Consider the following 19746-nt stretch of genomic DNA (forward strand, 5'->3'; position numbering starts at 1 on the left):
AAGGTTGCAACCCACTCCCGATTAGTCTGACCTGCCGTACGTTTTGTACGAAAGAATTTATACCTTTTCGCAACTACATTGACTGATTCTTTGAAATATGCATCTAATGCAGACAAAATTTCTTCGTAGGACAGAGTTGCTACGTCGCGTCGGGGAAATAATTTGACTATCACACGGTACGTGGTCACTATGACAGAAGACAATAAATGAGGCTATTGCTCGTTACCTTGAATTCTGTAGGCGGCGAGATGGAATCCAAATTGGCGTGACCACTCCATCCAGCTTTCCAGTGCAGCATCAAATGGTCGAAAAGTTGGTGCAACAGCGTGATGCGACTGCGTTAGCGGTGAAGCGGCTGCTGCCGCATCGTTTTGCATCGCACGTTGACCCTGGACGAGCTGTCCAAGGGCATCCAGTGAGGCCTGCGTCTGCTGATACTGTAAGCGATAAAATTCGGACAGTACATCTGGAGATTGTGGCGAAGCCATTACATAAGTAAATCAGGGCAATATCGATAAGAACGCGGTTTTGCCTCGTCGCCAATGTTGTGGTTGGCAGGAGAGCCAACCGTGTTCCTAAAGGAGGCCGAAATGCACGCGTTTGAGCTCACGCAGGCTGGCGTGAGGTATGGAACATGACAAGGGAATTTGAATTGAGAAAAACGGACGTAGCTGGTGGAATACTTAACTTTAATCCATTAATGGAGAACGTCGCTCTTGACGATACATGGGTTACAGTATCAATAGTACGGATACTGGCGCCTTGCTAGGTCGTAGCAAATAACGTAGCTGAAGGCTATGCTAACTATCTTCTCGGCAAATGAGAGCGTAGAAGTCAGCGAACCATCGCTAGCAAAGTCGGCTGTACAACTGGGGCGAGTGGTAGGAAGTATCTCTCTACACCTGCCGTGTGGCGGCGCTCGGTCTGCAATCACTGATAATTGCGATACGCGGGTCCGACGTATACTACCGGACCGCGGCCGATTTAAAGGCTACCACCTAGCAAGTGTGGTGTCTGGCGGTGACATCACAGTGCACCTTCCTCAAGACCAAATGTTAAACTGTCTAGAACCGCTCCATTGAGCTCTTCACTCGAAAAGTGCCAGTATCCACTTGACTCTCTTAGTGTTCGGCTACTGTCTGCTTTTCCATTAGCTGGAGGCCATCCCCACCAAGAATACATAATTCTTAACATCTACAGACACGATTTGGCTCAATATGAGCACTCCTCGGACTAAACTAATAACTTATAAAAGTGTTTAAATACAGAAATATTGTAAATATTCAGTCGCTATGAGATCGTACACACTAATTACAAATGAAAGTTTTTTTCATAAAATGTAAGCTAGTATTTTTGCACGCGTGCCCTCACGTTAAATTACAATGAATTTTCATGAAACAGTTATTTATGCCTTCTTGATAGAAGTATATTTTGATCTCTTTCACACTTTGATCTCCGCTACCGTACACGAGTACGCGTGGTCTAGGGTTTGCCGGCACGGTAGCTCAGCGTGCTCGGTGAGAGGGCTAGTTGCCCTGTTTTATATTACAGAGTTAATCGCTCAACAACGAACTTAAACGGATGTCTTACGACGTCGTCCCCCAGCAGATGCAACGACCGAAAGCGAACAAAATGAGATTAAAAAAAAGGGGGGGGGGGGGAATAGCGCCTGTGATTCATAATCAAAACGTCTTCGGTCCCGGGTTCAATCCCCGCCACTGCCTAAATTTTGATAAATAATCAGCATTTGCGGTCGAAGACTTCCGGCATAAGAAGTCAGCCTCATTCTGCCAACGGCCTTGTCAAAGAGGGCGGAGGATCGGAAGAGGTTCTGGGCACTCTCTTGTCCTAGGGGTGGGAAATTGCCCCTAAAGGCGGAAGAATCAGCAATGATCAACGACATGAGGATGCAGAAGGATATGGAAACCACTGGATTAAAGACACGTAACGTGTATCCACAGGACATGTGGCCTGTAATGGAAGAAGTGTTATGATGATCTCTCCATTGGCAAAAGATTCCTGAATAGTCCCCCATTCGGGAGGGGACTGCCAAGGGGGAGGTTACCATGAGAAAAAGATTGAATAATCAACGAAAGGATAACGTTCTACGAGTCGGGACGTGGAATGTCAGATGCTTGAAGTGGTAGGGAAACTAGAAAATCTGAAAAGGGAAATACAAAGGCTCAATATAGATATAGTAGGGGTCAGTGAAGAGAAGTGGAAGGAAGACAAGGATTTCTGGTCAGATGAGTATCGGGTAATATCAACAGCAACAGAAAACGGTATGACAGGTGTAGGATTCGTTATGAATAGGAAGGTAGGGCAGAGGATGTGTTATTGTGAACAGTTCAGTGACCGGGTTGTTCTAATCAGAATCGACAGCAGACCAACACCGACAACGATTGTTCAGGTACACATGCCGACGTCGCAAGCTGAAGATGAACCGATAGAGAAAGTGTATGAGGATATTGAAAGGGTAATGCAGTATGTAAAGCGGGACAAAAATCTAATAGTCATGGGCAACTGGAATGCAGTTGTAGGGGAAGGGGTAGAAGAAATGGTTACAGGAGAATATGGGCTTGGGACAAGGAATGAAAGAGGAGAAAGACTAATTGAGTTTTGTAACAAGTTTCAGCTAGTAATAGCGAATACCCTGTTCAAGAATCACAAGAGGAGGAGGTATACTTGGAAAAGGCCGGGAAATACGGGAAGATTTCAATTAGATTACATCATGGTCAGACAGATTCCGAAATCAGATACTGGATCGTAAAGCGTACCCAGGAGCAGATATAGACTCAGATCACAATATATTAGTGATGAAGAGAAGGCTGAAGTTCAAGACATTAGTCAGGAAGAATCAATACGCAAAGAAGTGGGATACGGAGGTACTAAGGAATGACGAGATACGTTTGAAGTTCTCTAACGCTATAGATACAGCAATAAGGAATAGCGCAGTAGGCAGTACAGTTGAAAAGGAATGGACATCTCTAAAAAGGGCCATCACAGAAGTTGGGAAGGAAAAAATAGGTGCAAAGAAGGTAGATGCGAAGAAACCATGGGTAACAGAAGAAATACTTCAGTTGATTGATTAAAGGAGGAAGTACAAACATGTTCCGGGAAAATCAGGAATACAGAAATACAAGTCGCTGAGGAATGAAATAAATAGGAAGTGCAGGGAAGCTAAGACGAAATGGCTACAGGAAAAATGTGAAGACATCGAAAAAGACATGATTGTCGGAAGGATCGACTCAGCATACAGGAAAGTCAAAACAACCTTTGGTGACATTAAAAGCAACGGTGGTAACATTAAGAGTGCAACGGGAATTCCACTGTTAAATGCAGAGGAGAGAGCAGATAGGTGGAAAGAATACATTGAAAGCCTCTATGAGGGTGAAGATTTGTCTGAAGTGATAGAAGAAGAAACAGAAGTCGATTTAGAAGTGATAGGGGATCCAGTATTAGAATCGGAATTTATAAGAGCTTTGGAGGACTTACGGTCAAATAAGGCAGAAGGGATGGATAACATTCCATCAGAATTTCTAAAATCATTGGGGAAGTGGCAACAAAACGACTATTCACGTTGGTGTGTAGAATATATGAGTCTGGCGACATACCATCTGACTTCGGAAAAGCATCATCCACACAATTCCGAAGACGGCAAGAGCTGACAAGTGCTAAAATTATCGCTCAATCAGCTTAACAGCTCATGCATCGAAGCTGCTTGCAAGAATAATATACAGAAGAATGGAAAAGAAAATTGAGAATGCGCTAGGTGACGATCAGTTTGGTTTTAGGAAAAGTAAAGGCACGAGAGAGGCAATTCTGACGTTACGGCTAATAATGGAAGCAAGGCTAAAGAAAAATCAAGACACGTTCATAGGATTTGTCGACCAGGAAAAAGCGTTCGACAATATAAAATGGTGCAAGCTGCTCGAGATTCTGAAAAAAGTAGGGGTAAGCTATAGGGAGAGACGGGTCATATACAATATGTACAAAAACCAAGAGGGAATAATAAGAGTGGACGATCAAGAACGAAGTGCTCGTATTAAGAAGGGTATAAGACAAGGCTGTAGCCTTTCGCCCCTACTCTTCAATCTGTACATCGAAGTAGCAATGATGGAAATAAAAGAAAGGTTCAGGAGTGGAATTAAAATACAAGGTGAAAGGATATCAATGATACGATTCGCTAATGACATTGCTATCCAGAGTGAAAGTGAAGAAGAATTAAATGATCTGCTGAACGGAATGTACAGTCTAATGAGTACACAGTATGGTTTGAGAGTAAATCGGAGAAAGACGAAGGTAATGAGAAGTAGTAGAAATGAGAACAGCGAGAAACTAAACATCAGGATTGATGGTCACGAAGTCAATGAAGTTAAGGAATTCTGCTACCTAGGCAGTAAAATAACCAGTGACGGACGGAGCAAGGATTACATCAAAAGCAGACTCGCTATGGCAAAAAAGGAATTTTTAACCAAGAGAAGTCTACTAATATCAAATACCGGCCTTAATTTGAGGAAGAAATTTCCGAGGATGTACGTCTGGAGTACAGCATTGTATGGTAGTGAAACATGGACTGTGGGAAAATCGGAACAGAAGAGAATCGAAGCCTTTGAGATGTGGTGCTATAGACGAATGTTGAAAATTTGGTGGACTGGTAAGGTAAGGAATGAGGAGGTTCTACGCAGAATCGGAGAGGAAAGGAGTATGTGGAAAACATTGATAAGGAGAAGGGACAGGATGATAGGACATTTGCTAAGACATGAGGGAATGACTTCCATGGTACTAGAGGGAGCTGTAGAGGGCAAAAACTGTAGAGGAAGACAGAGATTGGAATACGTCAAGCAAATAATTGAGGACGTAGGTTGCAAGTGCTACTCTGAGATGAAGAGGTTAGCACAGGAAAGGAATTCGTGGCGGGCCGCATCAAACCAGTCAGTAGGCTATTGAAAAAAAAAAAAAAAAGAACGTACACGATTCATTGCTTTCAAATTAGCACAGTTTCCTAACAGAACTTGATATCAAGGTTTAAATAAATTTACTAGCAAAAGAATAATCTGTTCATTAAGCAATTACACAAGTGTGACCATATGAGAGATATCGTGCTGTATTCATTTGCTGTGTAACTGTGGAGAATATGATGTTCTGACAAGCATTTGTGTAATAAAACGATATAAATGACGGCACGAGACAAGAAATAAAACAGATGGAGATACATAGCTTTCTGGGATAACAGCTATTAAAATGCTGTCATTTGAGATATCGTAATTGGAACCACATGAAGTTGTTAATTGATAGGTTGATTGTGAAAATATTTATTCACTGTGAAACACTATCTTCTGTAATTTTAAAAATATTGAAAATATTGTTGTGTGACGAGATGTGACTCATTTTTCTGAGCTTGCAAATGTATTCTGATTTGCCTTAGTATTCGACTGTAAATGATTATAGATTCTGAAAGAGATGTAAGAAGCCATCTTTCAGCTTGCTTGACACTCCATTTTCGGTGCCCTTCCTACATAAAAGCTATGCGAGTAACAGCCATCCAAATTTCCAGCTTTGGGATTGACCAATTACTGGCACGCCCATCTTGGTACTTGGACTCGCCTTAGCCAGTCATCTAGCTGAACCTATTGTAGCGCACGCTGAGCCACTACCAGTCAGCACTACATCAAATTCGACTTACCTCGTAGCAATACTGGGCGACCAATTACCTCTCATACATAATAGTATCATTACACTGAACTTCGACATAACATCAAAGTATACAAAAGTGCCAACAAAAGAACACAACAGATGCTTACAACAGACCATAGCTACTTCATTTTCAACAAGGAATTCTGTACATCGAAGGAAAGCCAACCCATCAGTCATCTAGCTGCCAAAGTTTTTCTGAACCACACAGAAAATCAAATATTCTGTTAAATTACACAACCAAACTAATAGAACGCTATTTACTGGCACTGCTATGTATATGATATAATTTATTTTGTAGATGAAACGAAATGCATATAAACATCTACTCAGTGACATAAACAAGGCCACCCTAAAACTATATTCACCATTGACTCAGAAGCAGAAATGAAATGAAATTTCCTAGATATCGTCACACACAGAATCAAAAATAAACACAACTTTAGAATATGCAGGCAACTCACAACAAGTACATCCATTCACAACTAGTCGATTCAGCCACTGGCACTCAAATAAACACGGTTTTGGTATGTGCTACACACACTTAATAGAGCACAACTGGATAAATTTAACTTTAGACAGTAATTAACACAATAAGCTTGTTATCCATATAGAGTGGGTAGAATACAGCAACAATAAACAAACTAAACAATGAAATGAAAAAGGAAAATAAGAAATAACACACCAAGGACAAATTAATAACCACAATAAAGAGGCAGGAACACCAACACATGACAAACACAGAGAATGCAGGAGAACAGAACACCTTACTCGGAGCACTGCATGAAACATACTAATATATATAAGCAAAGCTGTCCATAGGGCAGGAAACTCAATGACGAACTAGGACTACAAGTGCGACATGACACATGGCCCAGAAGAATCTAAACACTAACAACCCCTATATAGGAAAGTTTAACAAAGCTGAACATGATCACGTATCACACACATCCACGCCCGAGGCAGGATTCGAACCTGCGACTGTAGCAGTCGCACGGTTCCGGACTGCGCGCCTAGAAGCGCGAGACCACCGTGGCCGGCAATGCAGTTCATCCTAGCATATCTAAGAAAAGGCAAAACAGGCTGGAATTTTGAAACTAGTTATGTCACCTAAGAACCTTAAAAGGTGTCATTAAATCATCTCATGGAGGAAAGCCATCAGCTAAATAATATTGAATCTGATTTCATGATTCTCAGTAAAAACAATATTCTCTACCAAAATCTTACAATTAAAACGAACTACGAGATACAAAAAGCAGTAATAAAAGGAAAGAAAGTTTTGGATAAATATACAATACTCTCCAATAAAATGCTGTTTGAAATACTTGCTGATTTACACGACACGCCATTTAAGACAGCATAGTACATAAAACACCCTGTGTTACCAAAAAACGCATCACAGAAATTACACAAACATTCGAAATCTCCACCACAATGACGACAAAAAGTATAAATGAGCGAGAGGTGACTTAGAGTCTTTCGATGACTATAGCGTCAAAAATTTACTCCTAAATCTCGTATTGAGTATGATACAAGTTTAGGATGGAGTACAAAAGAGGTGAAACAAGTATATTTAATTACAACCAAACAACCGAACACACCAGTGATGCGCAACAGGATGGAAATGAACAGAACAAACATCATTACTGCTCACAGCAGCCGGCTGGTGTGGCCGAGCGGTTCTAGGCGCTTCAGTCTGGAACCACGCAACCGCTACGGTCGCAGGTTCGAATCCTGCCTCGGGCATGGATGTGTGTGATGTCCTTAGGTTAGTTAGGATTAAGTACTTCTAAGTTCTAGGGGACTGATGACCTCAGATGTCAAGTCCCATACTGTTCAGAGCCATTTGAACCATTTTTTTTGCTCACAGCAAAGTATTTCAAAATTAATGACTCTGTAAGCAAACTCTTCTGGCTGATTTGCTGACGACATATTGTAAACCATAAAAGGAATAAGTAGAAACCTACCTGTATAAATCCACTTCCACACTCGACTTCATCCCCAATGAACAATGAAAACAAAAATGAAAGCACACGTGTTATAATTTTTGAGTTAAAGTAGAAAAACAACCATTAAAACAGTACAATATTTTTACAGAAATAAATCGAGAACATGAAAGATAACATAATGGTTTTGAAACATATCTGCGTAGATGGAAAAAAATAAATGCATTATGTTTTGTAGAAGACAGTTTAAAAACCAGAAGTACGATTTCACATTTTTGTCCTTTCCTTTGCTTGACTAATAAATGACTGATTTTACAAGGAGACTTAATGGACAGCCTCACTGTCAGTCATCTCATCACAGTGTGCCCCAAAGGCAACCTTGACTACATACGGTTGTTCAAGCTATTCAAATATCTTGGCGGTTACGTGTAAGATTTCCTGTTTTTATATTACGAATGAAAGTTATTCTGAAAGCAATCAGGGATGCTGACCGGTATAAAAACTTAACTCCACGTATGTTTGACTGGCAGTACAAAATGAGAGAGTCTGGTACTAAATCAATTGAGGGGCTGGACCACAATTCGTACAAAGGAAGCTCGTTTCTACAAAGGTCAGAGCGTCTCTTTTCAGTTTAGTCTAATTCAATATGATGTTTACGTATGTGTAAACAGAATCCTTACATGCACTGTATTTACAGATGTATAAGACGGTTAATGATTTCCAAGTTAATACAAGGTGGAAGGCTACTAAAAAGTCATTAAGTCGTTGTTTTCTACGATACATTGAAGGCAAATGATGTACCTGATGTTACCACAGGACAAAAAAATTCATCGTTATCATTTATCATTAACACTAATTATCATCCCATGTCGAGTGATACAGAAACACTGAAGCGGCAGAATGCGTGATACAAAGAAAATCAGATTTAGCCAGACTTTAAAATGTCATAGGTTGCGGTTTTCGTAACAGCCACAGGAATTCCTCCATAAAACATAATTTCTCGTCGACAGATAAAATTAGGGTCAGTGGTCCAATCTCAACTAGTTGTAAACTGTGCCAAATCGAGCTTCACCCTTTCAAGTGCACTATACCAATAATGTTTGAAACGTCCCCTTTGAAAAATTATACAAGACTGACACACAATAGTTTTTAGCGCAACGCAATCTGATTTTCAATAATCCCTACAAGAGAATGGCCCTGACTAACATTAACCTATATGTTTCACAAATCACTTACCTCACAAAAATCTTCGTTACTCGAACTACTGCAATGCAGCGAGCGCCACTACTGCCAGCTAACTAAAAGATTCAAACTACTGAAGTCACTAACTACTGACAGGCACAGTTAGCAAATGAAAGATTTTAATAGAGAACAAACAATGTATTTACCTTAATAGTCATATATATCAGTTCATGACACCAATTCTTACAAATTTCAAAACTCCGACATCTCTCTCCCCACGTCCACTACTGCTGGCGGCTCACCTCCAACTGCGCAACGCTACGCGCTGTTAGCATCCAGCCGCCCAACACTACAATGGCGAGTATCACAACAATGCCAACCAGCCACAGACTGCACACAGCACAGCCAGTGATTTTTCATACAGAGCGCTATGTGGCGTTACCAATAAAAAAACCTTAACAGCCTACTTACATGTTATTTATCCCGTTTAGAAATCAGCCAACACAGCCTGAAGAGCCGAAGTGCAGTTAAATAAACTTCTGGTCAACCAGTCTCAACACCAATGGAGAAACTTTGGTGTTGAATGCATCCCACATTCATCAGCTACTAAAATCTTAAAAGGAGAGGTTGCAGCTGTCCGACTCGATACAGTATCTGGTCCCCGGCTAAAAACCAGCCACTCAGTTACCAAGGCACAGACACAGGGTTTGGATCTAATGCAGACTTCCTAGGTACAACTAGTTGGCTCCAAAGGTGGACAAAAATTCCAGGGTCATTACTGAGTCTTACGAATATCTATCAGCTGCATGCGGACAGATGGGAAACGTCCAGAGTGTACAAATTCAGAGTAAGCGCTGCTCAGTGGGAAGAGAATTTGCAGGACTGCGGTTTCCTCGTCAGACCGAGACCATGTGGTTGCGGTGCCACTCAATAGAGTCATTCAGCTCTCAATATGGCTAGTGCAGGTCGCACAAGTTACTCTGAAGCGTGGAGTTTGAAAGGCAGGAGATGACATAATGGCGGGAGTTAAGCACTCACGGAAGTTAAGCAGTCACGAGAGCATTTGCCAGAGGAAGGCGAAGGTTCCAGGTTTGAATGCCGTTCTGGGACACAGTTTTAATTCGCCAGGGAAATTCACGTCGGAGCTCCCTTCGCTGCAGAGTGAAAGATTCGTTCTTTCGGCGTTACGTCAGGTACTTCCGTGGCCAACAAGTTCCCCAGAGACGATGAACATAGAACAAGATTGAGGCCAGCCCCGGTATCCAATCTGACCCAGTGCCAGTATCCAAGACATGACAAACCAGTTGCAACAACTGTCTGGCAGCTTGCCCCTGAGGGGATAGAAAGGCCTTATGACACGAGTGCAGGTCAGAGGATGTGCATCAGCCTGATAAATGAATTCGTATTGCATAACTCTTTGTGAATTTCACTCGATATTGTAAACACTGGAATAACATCACATACTCTCTCATGCCGTGTACTTTTGTTTCCTCTTCCCAGTTTGTATGCTTCCCTTTTCTTCTCACACAGTGCACATTCCTCCCCTATTTCCTAATTATGTGCAAGTATGACAGTATGCCTCCCGTGTCATACATTCTACTTAATAAGTTAAATGATCATTTGTTTCTCACTTGCTCCTATGACTTAAGCAGTTCCGTAGGAGAGCTATCTATGTCTTTTGCTTTGCTCGAACGCAACACATCCGCAGCAGTGTCAAAGTCTAATACACGATGCCCCATATCCTCCACGTGGGCAGCTATTTCTTCGTCTACAACTACATCTACATCTACACGGATACCCTGCAAATCACACTTAAGTGTCTGGCAGAGAGTTCATCGAACCACATTAACAAGAACTGTCTATTATTCCAGTCCCGAACAGCACGCGCGAATAAAGGAGCACCTATATCATTCAGTGCGAACTCTGATTTCCTTAATTTTATTATGATGATCGTTACTCCCTATGTAAGTCGGCGCCCACAAAATATTTTCGCAACCGGAGGAGAAATTTGGTGATTATTTCGAGAGAAGATTCTGGCGCAATGAAAAACGCCTTTGTTTTAACGACATCCACTGCAAATCCTGTATCATGTCAGTGACACTCTCTCCCCTATTTCACGATAATACAAAACGGCTGCTCTTCTTTGAACTTTCTCGATGTACTACGTTAATCATGTCTGGTAAGGAATCCCACACTGCGCAGCAGTACTCCAGAAGGGGACGTTCAAGCGTACTGTAGGCAATCTCTTTAGTGGGTTTGTCGCATCTTCTAAGTGTTCTGCCGATAAAACGCAGTGTTTCGTTAGCCTTCCCCACAATATTTTCTGTATGTTCCTTGTAATTTAAATTGTTCTTAATTGTAATTCCTCCGTATTTAAATCAATTTACGTCCTTTAGACTTGACTGATTTATCGTGTAACCGAAGTGTAATGGATTCCTTTCAGCATTCATGTGGATGACCTCACACTTTTTATTATTAAGGGTCAGTTACCAATTTTCACACCATACATTTATCTTTTCTAAATCGTTGCAATTTTTTTCTGCCGAATTTATTAGACGATAAACTACAGCATCATCTGCAATCAACTTAAGACGGCTGCTGAGATTGACTCCTAAAACGTTTATGTGGATAAGAAACAGTGGAGGACCTATAACACTACCCACTTCTGTTTTACTTCATGATCTTCCATCAGTTACTCTCTCACAGGAACTCAAGAATCCAGTCACATAACTCAAACGATATTCCATAAGCACGCAACTTCACTACAATCGGCTTGTGTTGAATAGTGTCAAAAGCCTTCTGGAAATCTAGAAATACGGAATCAATTTGAAATCCCGTGTCAATAGCACCCAACACTTCGCGTGTGTAAATAGCTAGTTGTGTTATCTAAATCCATGTTATGTAATTCGTAATGTTCAAACACAGTATATGCTCCAAAATCCTGCTCCACATACCGTTAGCTGACAGCCCCCCCTCCCACCCTCCAACCCCTGTGACCTTACTCTACAGCTCTTTTTTCCATAATGTGTGATTTAAAAAGAAAGTCCAATTCATTATAAATATTTTCAGTAACAGCTACATTTTATTTAACCTTGCAGGTTTACTTTTATGGGTAGATATAGATTGTTTATGATGACAGCAAGCTATTCATCATGTTCCTGCATTTATTGCGCTGTACGTATTACGCACTATAAAACTGTTGTTACCGTAAGAAGACACTTAGATATCCGGTGATGATCGAAAAGCACTTCTTGTAAACGGATTCGACAACGCAGTGTTAAAGGTAGTTCCTCGCCATTGTCTATGCACTGATTTGTAACTCGTTGAACCGTATCTGCCAAAATTGTGAGAAAACATTGGCACAATAAGTTTTATAAGAAAGCCTACTAAACGAAATTCGTAGATGTAAGATCTCTGATCTAGCTGGCCAATGAGCTGTACCACTTCTTTCGATCCACTGAAACTGTTTTGTAGTTACGAGCTAGTATATTCCGTGATATTCATAAGTAATGTACCGGTTAACGCACCCTTATAAAAGCTTATTTTGACAAACAATATTTATCAAACAAGAATATCTTTCTCTGCGATCAAGAAATATCAGGTTGAGAAACTGAATTAGGATATGAGACCTTGTTATAGTTTCTGAAGCACTAGGCATTAGAAGAACACAATACATGAATTAAAACTTACAGTCAAGCCAAATACTACATCTACTAAACACTCCTCCTTCAACTTCTGACAACTAGCAACACTATTGCCAGGCAATAGAATATTACTCGAGGAAAATCAGTAATTTCAGTGATCTGTATAAATACACATACAATCATGTCGAACCTCACACCGTAACGATTACAGATGTGATTTACAGAGCTCGCGTTTCGAGACAGCAAAATCACAACAAGAATGCAAGCCAACATATTAAACACATGAAATGTTTTCGCATTTGCGAACAGGGACCACCGTCATCTGTGTCACGGAATGATGAAGAGTTGTGCCGGACGAGGACTCGAAACCAAATTTCCAGCTACACGCGAGCGGTCTCGTTAACCGCTTTGGCTATCCGTGCAGCTTTTATGGCCAGACACCAACTTCCATATATCGTCGTTCATGCGGCAGGACATGCTCTCTTACACATTATGTGATTCTCGTACAGAGGGAGGACATTTTAATCGGTAGTCTCTGTCTGGTAGCAAAGATTAAATACGATATTTCAGTGCCCATGTTGCTAGGAAGTATTATGCAATGTTCCTCCGGACATCAAGCAGTCCACTACTATTTCTCTCGTAACGTGCGAATTTTTGACATTTTTACAGGCAGCCTAAGAGAATTAAGACAAGAGGAGAAAACAACTGTTTGCGAGCGAATGCGAGGAATCTCGTTTCAGGAGGCACGTAACAATTTCAACTGAACATTTCGAAAACCAATTCCTGCTAGACATTCCGTTAACAACATGGTCAAAGAAATCACGTGAAGTGTATGTGTGAATGAGGAAAAGCATTCTGGTAGGCTGGCAGTAGTTGATGAAACTGTGGAAAGAATTCAGGAAGTAATTACTCACTCCCTGAGTATCAACCAGAAGACTGAGCAGGGAACTTGGCAGGTACCGCAGACACCTTTTTGGGGGAAAACTGCGCTTCAAGTTAACCAAACGCACCTCCAAACTCAAAATATCCATAAGCTTTAAGATTGAAACCTTCCCGTCTAATATTGGATGTACGTTTGCTTGCTGACTGAACGCTGCGTCTCTTAAAATCTTTTAACTGCTGCTCTGTCAAGACTACCTGCTGATTATTACGACGAAACATAAAATGTGTTGTCGCCGTGGCCCTCAGTCGTTACCTGAAATTATTAAGACTGATTCTTACCTTTAATTATTTATACTGGATCGCCATCTGACTGCTACAGCAAACTGTGGAATGAATATACTTACTTCTCTTTAACATAATTATAAGCTGCTGGTGGAGTTTCATAATACTTTGTGACTGGAATTCTTTAAGTTGAAGTTAATTTAGATTTGATAAAAGCTGAAGCTCAGTTTAGACTTTTCTTTTAAGATAACAATAAATTCCGTAAAGCATTTACGTGAATGATTTTGGGATAGAAAATTCTTAATGCATTTAATCTGGTAGAAGTTAACTATATTCTGAGAACGATCTTGACAAACAATTACAAGGGGTATAGTTCTTTACAAAAATTCTTAAAAAGTAGCGTTGCGCTACATACCTAATTTTCCATCAAAATTACATAACTATATTCTGAGAACGATCTTGACAAACAATTACAAGGGGCATAGTTCTTTACAAAAATTCTTAAAAACTAGCATTGCGCTACATATAGCGAGTGGCTGGCGAGCACACCGCTTCTTTCAAAGTGTTAATTCATACCTCGCTTACAGCGACCTCCTCTCATGTCTCGCTAGCTACGACTGCCTCGTCTCACATCTTACTCGCAACTGCTCGCTTCCAACGCTCAATGCTACAAAAGTGCGGTCTCGCCGCCAACAATGGTTTTTGGTGCAGACAATCCCTGCTACCATTACAGATGTATTACTGCGCGCTGTTTCCCGCTCTTTCTCAAAATGTATCTATGCGCGGTTTCCCGCTCTTTCTCAATAATACACAATGCAATTTAATTAACAAAACAATTTAAATCAGAAACAGTTCAGATAATTACATGCTAAAACAGTTTAAATACGCCTATTACATAATTACATATGCCGCTACTCGGCTTTCTTAAAATTTTACTACGTTGTTGAGTCATATGGACTCAACATAAGTATAAAATTTGATTATAGAAAATAGTTTGAACAAAGTGTATACACAAATGCTGTCATACGAAATGATTTGTCTATCTCTAATTGAGATATCTCTCTATTTGTCTATCTCTATCTCTAAAGAGAATATGTAAATAGAAAGGGTTTTAGTAGGAATTGTACATCAAGTAAAATTTGGTTCCCTTAAATTTAACAACAAGAATAAGAGTAAATGTGAAAATCAATATACAGATCATATGAAGCAATTGAAAGTTTACATTATGAAACATTTAATTCAAATTGGCATCTCTTAGTACCACAATTAAGGAAGGTACAAAAGGAATTGGATAGCATGGTCAAAGCACTGGCAACTGTCTGTGAATGCACTCAAAAGTCTGTTCCTTTCCCTCACATAGCACAACACCAGGTTTCGCCATGTGGTTCCATCATCGCATTGCTCCATAGTTTTAGTGTACCCAAACACTAAGTACGTCGTCGAATAGCCTGAGTTGCTGCAGCCACATCAGGATTAAGTTCCATCTCCAATGGTCCATTAAGGTTGGTGGTGTGCATCTTGGTATGCAAACACCTATTGTCGTACATCATACTGTGGTGTGTATCTAGGTATGCAGGCACCAATTGACATACATTGGGCTGTGGTGTGCATCTAGGTATGCAAACACCTCGTCGAGAACATCATTGGTTGAAGTCACGTGTTTCACAATTCACTGATTCTGTGCTCAATAACCATGGGGATGCACAGGAATTAAGGTACGGGTAAAATTGTTTTGGCAATGGGTTCACGGACATTGTTGGTACCATAATTTGACTACCAAATAATTTTCCCTATGACAAAATATGTTGTGTCGTAATTTGTAACAATATGTAGTTTTAATTTAAGAATTCTTCCAGAAAATTATTCCCATATATAAAAGACATAAAAGTTCCTACTTATTCAGTATTTGATAGTATACAGATTTGTTATAGACAAGTACATTATTACTTATTCTGTATTTACATATCTTAGTTTCTTACATCATTAATTATAAATTTTGTTGACAATGCATTTCTTGACTTACTGTCCTAAAATTTTATCTTCCATTCAGGGGTGTAGTCGTCAGTTATGAGTCGTCAAATGTCAGGTCATAATATACAAAAAAATTACTGTCATAAAATTATTTAAAGTATTCTTTTGCAGCTGAAAATTAAGGTAAACATTATTCTGGTTAGACATTGTAATGTGTGGTCCCCATCCATAGTGTTGCAATGTGTCACATGCTAGCAAAATTATTTCTTAACATTATACATTTCTTATATACTAACATAACATACACATTCTTCTTCTGCATCTGTGTCAACTCTCTGCATAACCTGTTATAAACATTCAGCATTAATTAACGTCAGCACATGGCATGACTTATTATAAAACATTCAGTATTAATTATCGTCAGTGCACGGCATGACTTCAATAAACATCTTCTGGTACTTCTCGTCCGCTCCTGGCATGACCTATAAAACACTTTATCATAATATTAACTGCTGCAAAATCACGTCAGCTCCCGGCATGACCTATAAAATTTCTGTAATGACAATTAGCGTCAGCTATCTGCGTGACCTAAAGATTCACATCCTTATTCTAACTAAAACTACGTTTCATTTTGATGACGTGTGACAACAATGCTGAATTTTGGAATAAAGAGTACATGTTAATGTTACCACTAAAATAATTGATTAATGAACGATCTATATTATCAGTTTAGCTGTTGCAAAAATCTACATTTTCTTAAGTAATTATGTCACGTTATAAAAAAAATTTCTTTCATTTATGAGCTCTCAGTGCACAAATTCATACGTCGTGTCGTTGTCTGCATGTTCTCTTTAAGTTAGGAAATGTTTCTCGTGTTTTTATTTGTCTTGGCTGGCGTAGCATCATTAAGTACTGCTGTGTTCTTTAAGGTACGGTGAAATATTAGCGGCCCGCTGCGTGTCGCGGCTTTGTTTGTTACTGAAGCGCGCTGAAACTACCATTGTTGCATACTTACGTGTCACGCCGTCCTTTCGTCAGCTGAAATGCAAAAATTTAAGTCAAGAAATGTTTCACGTTGGATACATGATGATTCCCTAATGATTTCTTCTTACGTAGCGTTTCCACATGCACTACATTAGCGTGTGGAATATTACGAACTCTGTAAGGGCCTGCATACAGAAGTTCGAATTTACGGCATCTGTGCTTACCTTTGTTGGAAAGAAAATGAGTGCGAATCAGTACTTTGTCGCCAATCTCGTACTTCTGTAGTCGACTTACCTGCTTCTGTTGTTTCTTCCGCCGATCTGCAGCTCTTTTAGTGTTTGCTAATGCTGTGTCTATTATTTCACAATGTCGAAGCCTACGCGTCTTAGGAAAAGTAATTAGTTCGGTAATTTTGTTCGGTGGGTCTTCATTTGTCAGTATTACGGTTGGTGATAGCATCGTAGATTCATTGGGTATTGCATTTATCACTTCTTGAAACTGTAAAATATATTTATCCCATGTTGTATGTCTTTTATGACAATAAATTCTGCATAACTTCCCGATCTCTTTCATTATTCTTTCTGATGGGTTGGAAGAACTGTGATATCTTGATATGTAAATAGGTGTTATGTTCTTACTTTCTAACATTTTCTTCCATACGTCTGACCTAAACTGCGGACCGTTATCCGAAATAACCTTCTGTACACGTCCTACTACTGATAGAAAATCTCTTACAAACGCTCTTGATACTGTTCTTGCTGTTGCTTTCCTTAGTGGAGAAAATGTTACAAATTTGGATGTTAGTTCTACAGCTACAAAAATATAACTATAACCATTATTTGTTCTGGGGATTGGACCGAAAAGATCCACTGCTGCCATGTGTCTTAACTTAACCGGTATGATGGGATACAATGGTGGAATGTGTGACACTGTTGATGATTTAGCTTTTTGACATATCTTGCATGATGCTATTACTTTTCTTATGTGTTTTTCCATGTTATTAAAGTGGCAATTTTGTCGCAGAATCAGAAAGCATTTCCTCGCTCCGTAGTGTCCATAACTTAGATGTGTATACCATATCAGTTTATTTACGATCCCTTCCGGAATGCATAAAAGCCAATTATTACCGTCTCGGTATGATCGAATAAAGAGTATATTTTGATGTACAGTGTAATGAAGTCTGACTTTAGCGTTACTTCTGTCTTTCCAAAGCGTTACAATCTCTTTCAGTGTTTCATCTTTCTGCTGTTCTCTCTCTATATCCTGTAATGCTGCTGATATAAAGTTTTCGAAAGCTACTTGTTTAATATACATAATACTATGGTTGTTGTAGCAAAAGGTATTTTCTTTCTCCATGCGTTTATTGTGAATGGACCTCGACAATGCGTCGGCAACAGTATTCTGCGTGCCTGGAATGTGTATAATGGTAAAATCAAACTCTTGTAAGTATAATTTCCAGCGGCTTAATCTATCGTGCGTAAGTTTTGCTGACAATAAAAACTGGATTGCTCGGTGATCGGTATATATTGTTGTATGTCGGCCATATAGAAAATGACGGAATCGCTTAAAAGCGTAAATTACACATAGTGTCTCTAATTCTGTTACAGAATAATTGCGCTCTGCTGGAGAAAGTATCCTGCTTGCAAAAGCAATGTGTTTCACGACTGTCTTATCTTCTTCCTTTATTTCTTGGAAAATATGTACTCCTAGTGCTGTGGTTGAACTATCTGTTGCAACGGAAAAGTTTTGTGTTGGGTCAGGGTGTGATAACAAAGGTGCTTTTAATAATGCTTCTTTCAAGTTCTCGAATTCAGCTTCAACGTCTTCATTCCATGACCAAAGTGTGTTTTTACTTGTAAGCTGGTATAGCAAGGGCGTGTCTAATGCTTTGTAGTGGATAAATTTTCTAAAATAATTGATAAGACCTAAAAAGCTCCGAAGTTCCTTTTTGTTTGTTGGCACGTCGATGTCTTTCAGTGCTTGCAATTTGTCAGGGTCTGGTGCGATACCTGTTTGTGAGATAATGTGCCCTAGAAATTTTATTGACGCTTTACCAAATTCAGATTTACGCAAGTTTATAGTTATACCATTCTGCTCGAATGTATTCAGTAATTGTTGAAGAGTATGATTGCGTTGTTCCCAGTTTTCTGCTGCAATTAAAATGTCATCGACATATGTAGTAATTTTGTTTTTCAGATCTTGTGGTAGAATAGTATTCATGCCTCGTATAAAGGCGGCAGACGAAATCGTTAGTCCAAACGGAAGTTTACAAAATTGATAGCATTCCCCAAAGCAAAGGAATGCCGTATATTTTCGGAAATTTGGGTGTAGTTGGATTTGCCAAAACCCTGATTTGAGGTCGAGTGTAGTATAAATGGAGGTGCCATGAAATTTTTGCAGTAACTTTTCTAACGTCTGTGGTCGGTCGGTTTCTGTAATGATTATTTTATTAACTTGACGTGAATCTAAAACTAAACGTAGTGATCCATCCTTCTTTTCAACAATGTGTAGTGGATTTATATATTGGCTGGCTGCTGGTTCTATTATTCCTTGATCGATCATTGCTCGTAATTCTTTCTTAACTGCTTCTGTGTGTATGTGTGGGATTGGATAATGCTTTGCTTTGAAAGTCTCGTGTGGTTTCACCTGAAATTCGTACATAAATCCTGTCATTGTTCCTGGAACATTGGCAAAAACTGCTTTGTGTTGTACCAGAATATTTTCAAGTTCTGTGCGTTCTGCGTCGCATTTTGCTACACTATTGTCTACCTTGCGTGTAATTGTCTCGAACATATTGTACTCCTGTTCCTCTACCAAGTCATTATTAAGTGTGTTCGTGTATAGTGCGATATAACAATCGTTATCTTGAGAATCAGTAATAATCTCGATCCTGTGCATATTTTGTTCTTCGGAGGATACTGTGTTTTGAAATCTTACGATCACTTCCCTGTTTTCCTTTTGTAGTGTGAGGTATGACGATTTGAAGTCAATCTTCGCATCGTACTGAACAAGAAAATTTATTCCTAATATCATGTCTGTTGTTAAATTCGGAACTATCCAACAATCACTGTGGAACGTTTCCCCTGCAAAAACAAATGTTAATTGTGTCTGTCTTATAACTTCAATGCCTTCTCCTGCAAAAGCTCCCTTGACCTTCGTTC

This window comes from Schistocerca gregaria, chromosome 6, assembly GCF_023897955.1.
Source record: "Schistocerca gregaria isolate iqSchGreg1 chromosome 6, iqSchGreg1.2, whole genome shotgun sequence".
NCBI classification, from domain to species: domain Eukaryota; kingdom Metazoa; phylum Arthropoda; class Insecta; order Orthoptera; family Acrididae; genus Schistocerca; species Schistocerca gregaria.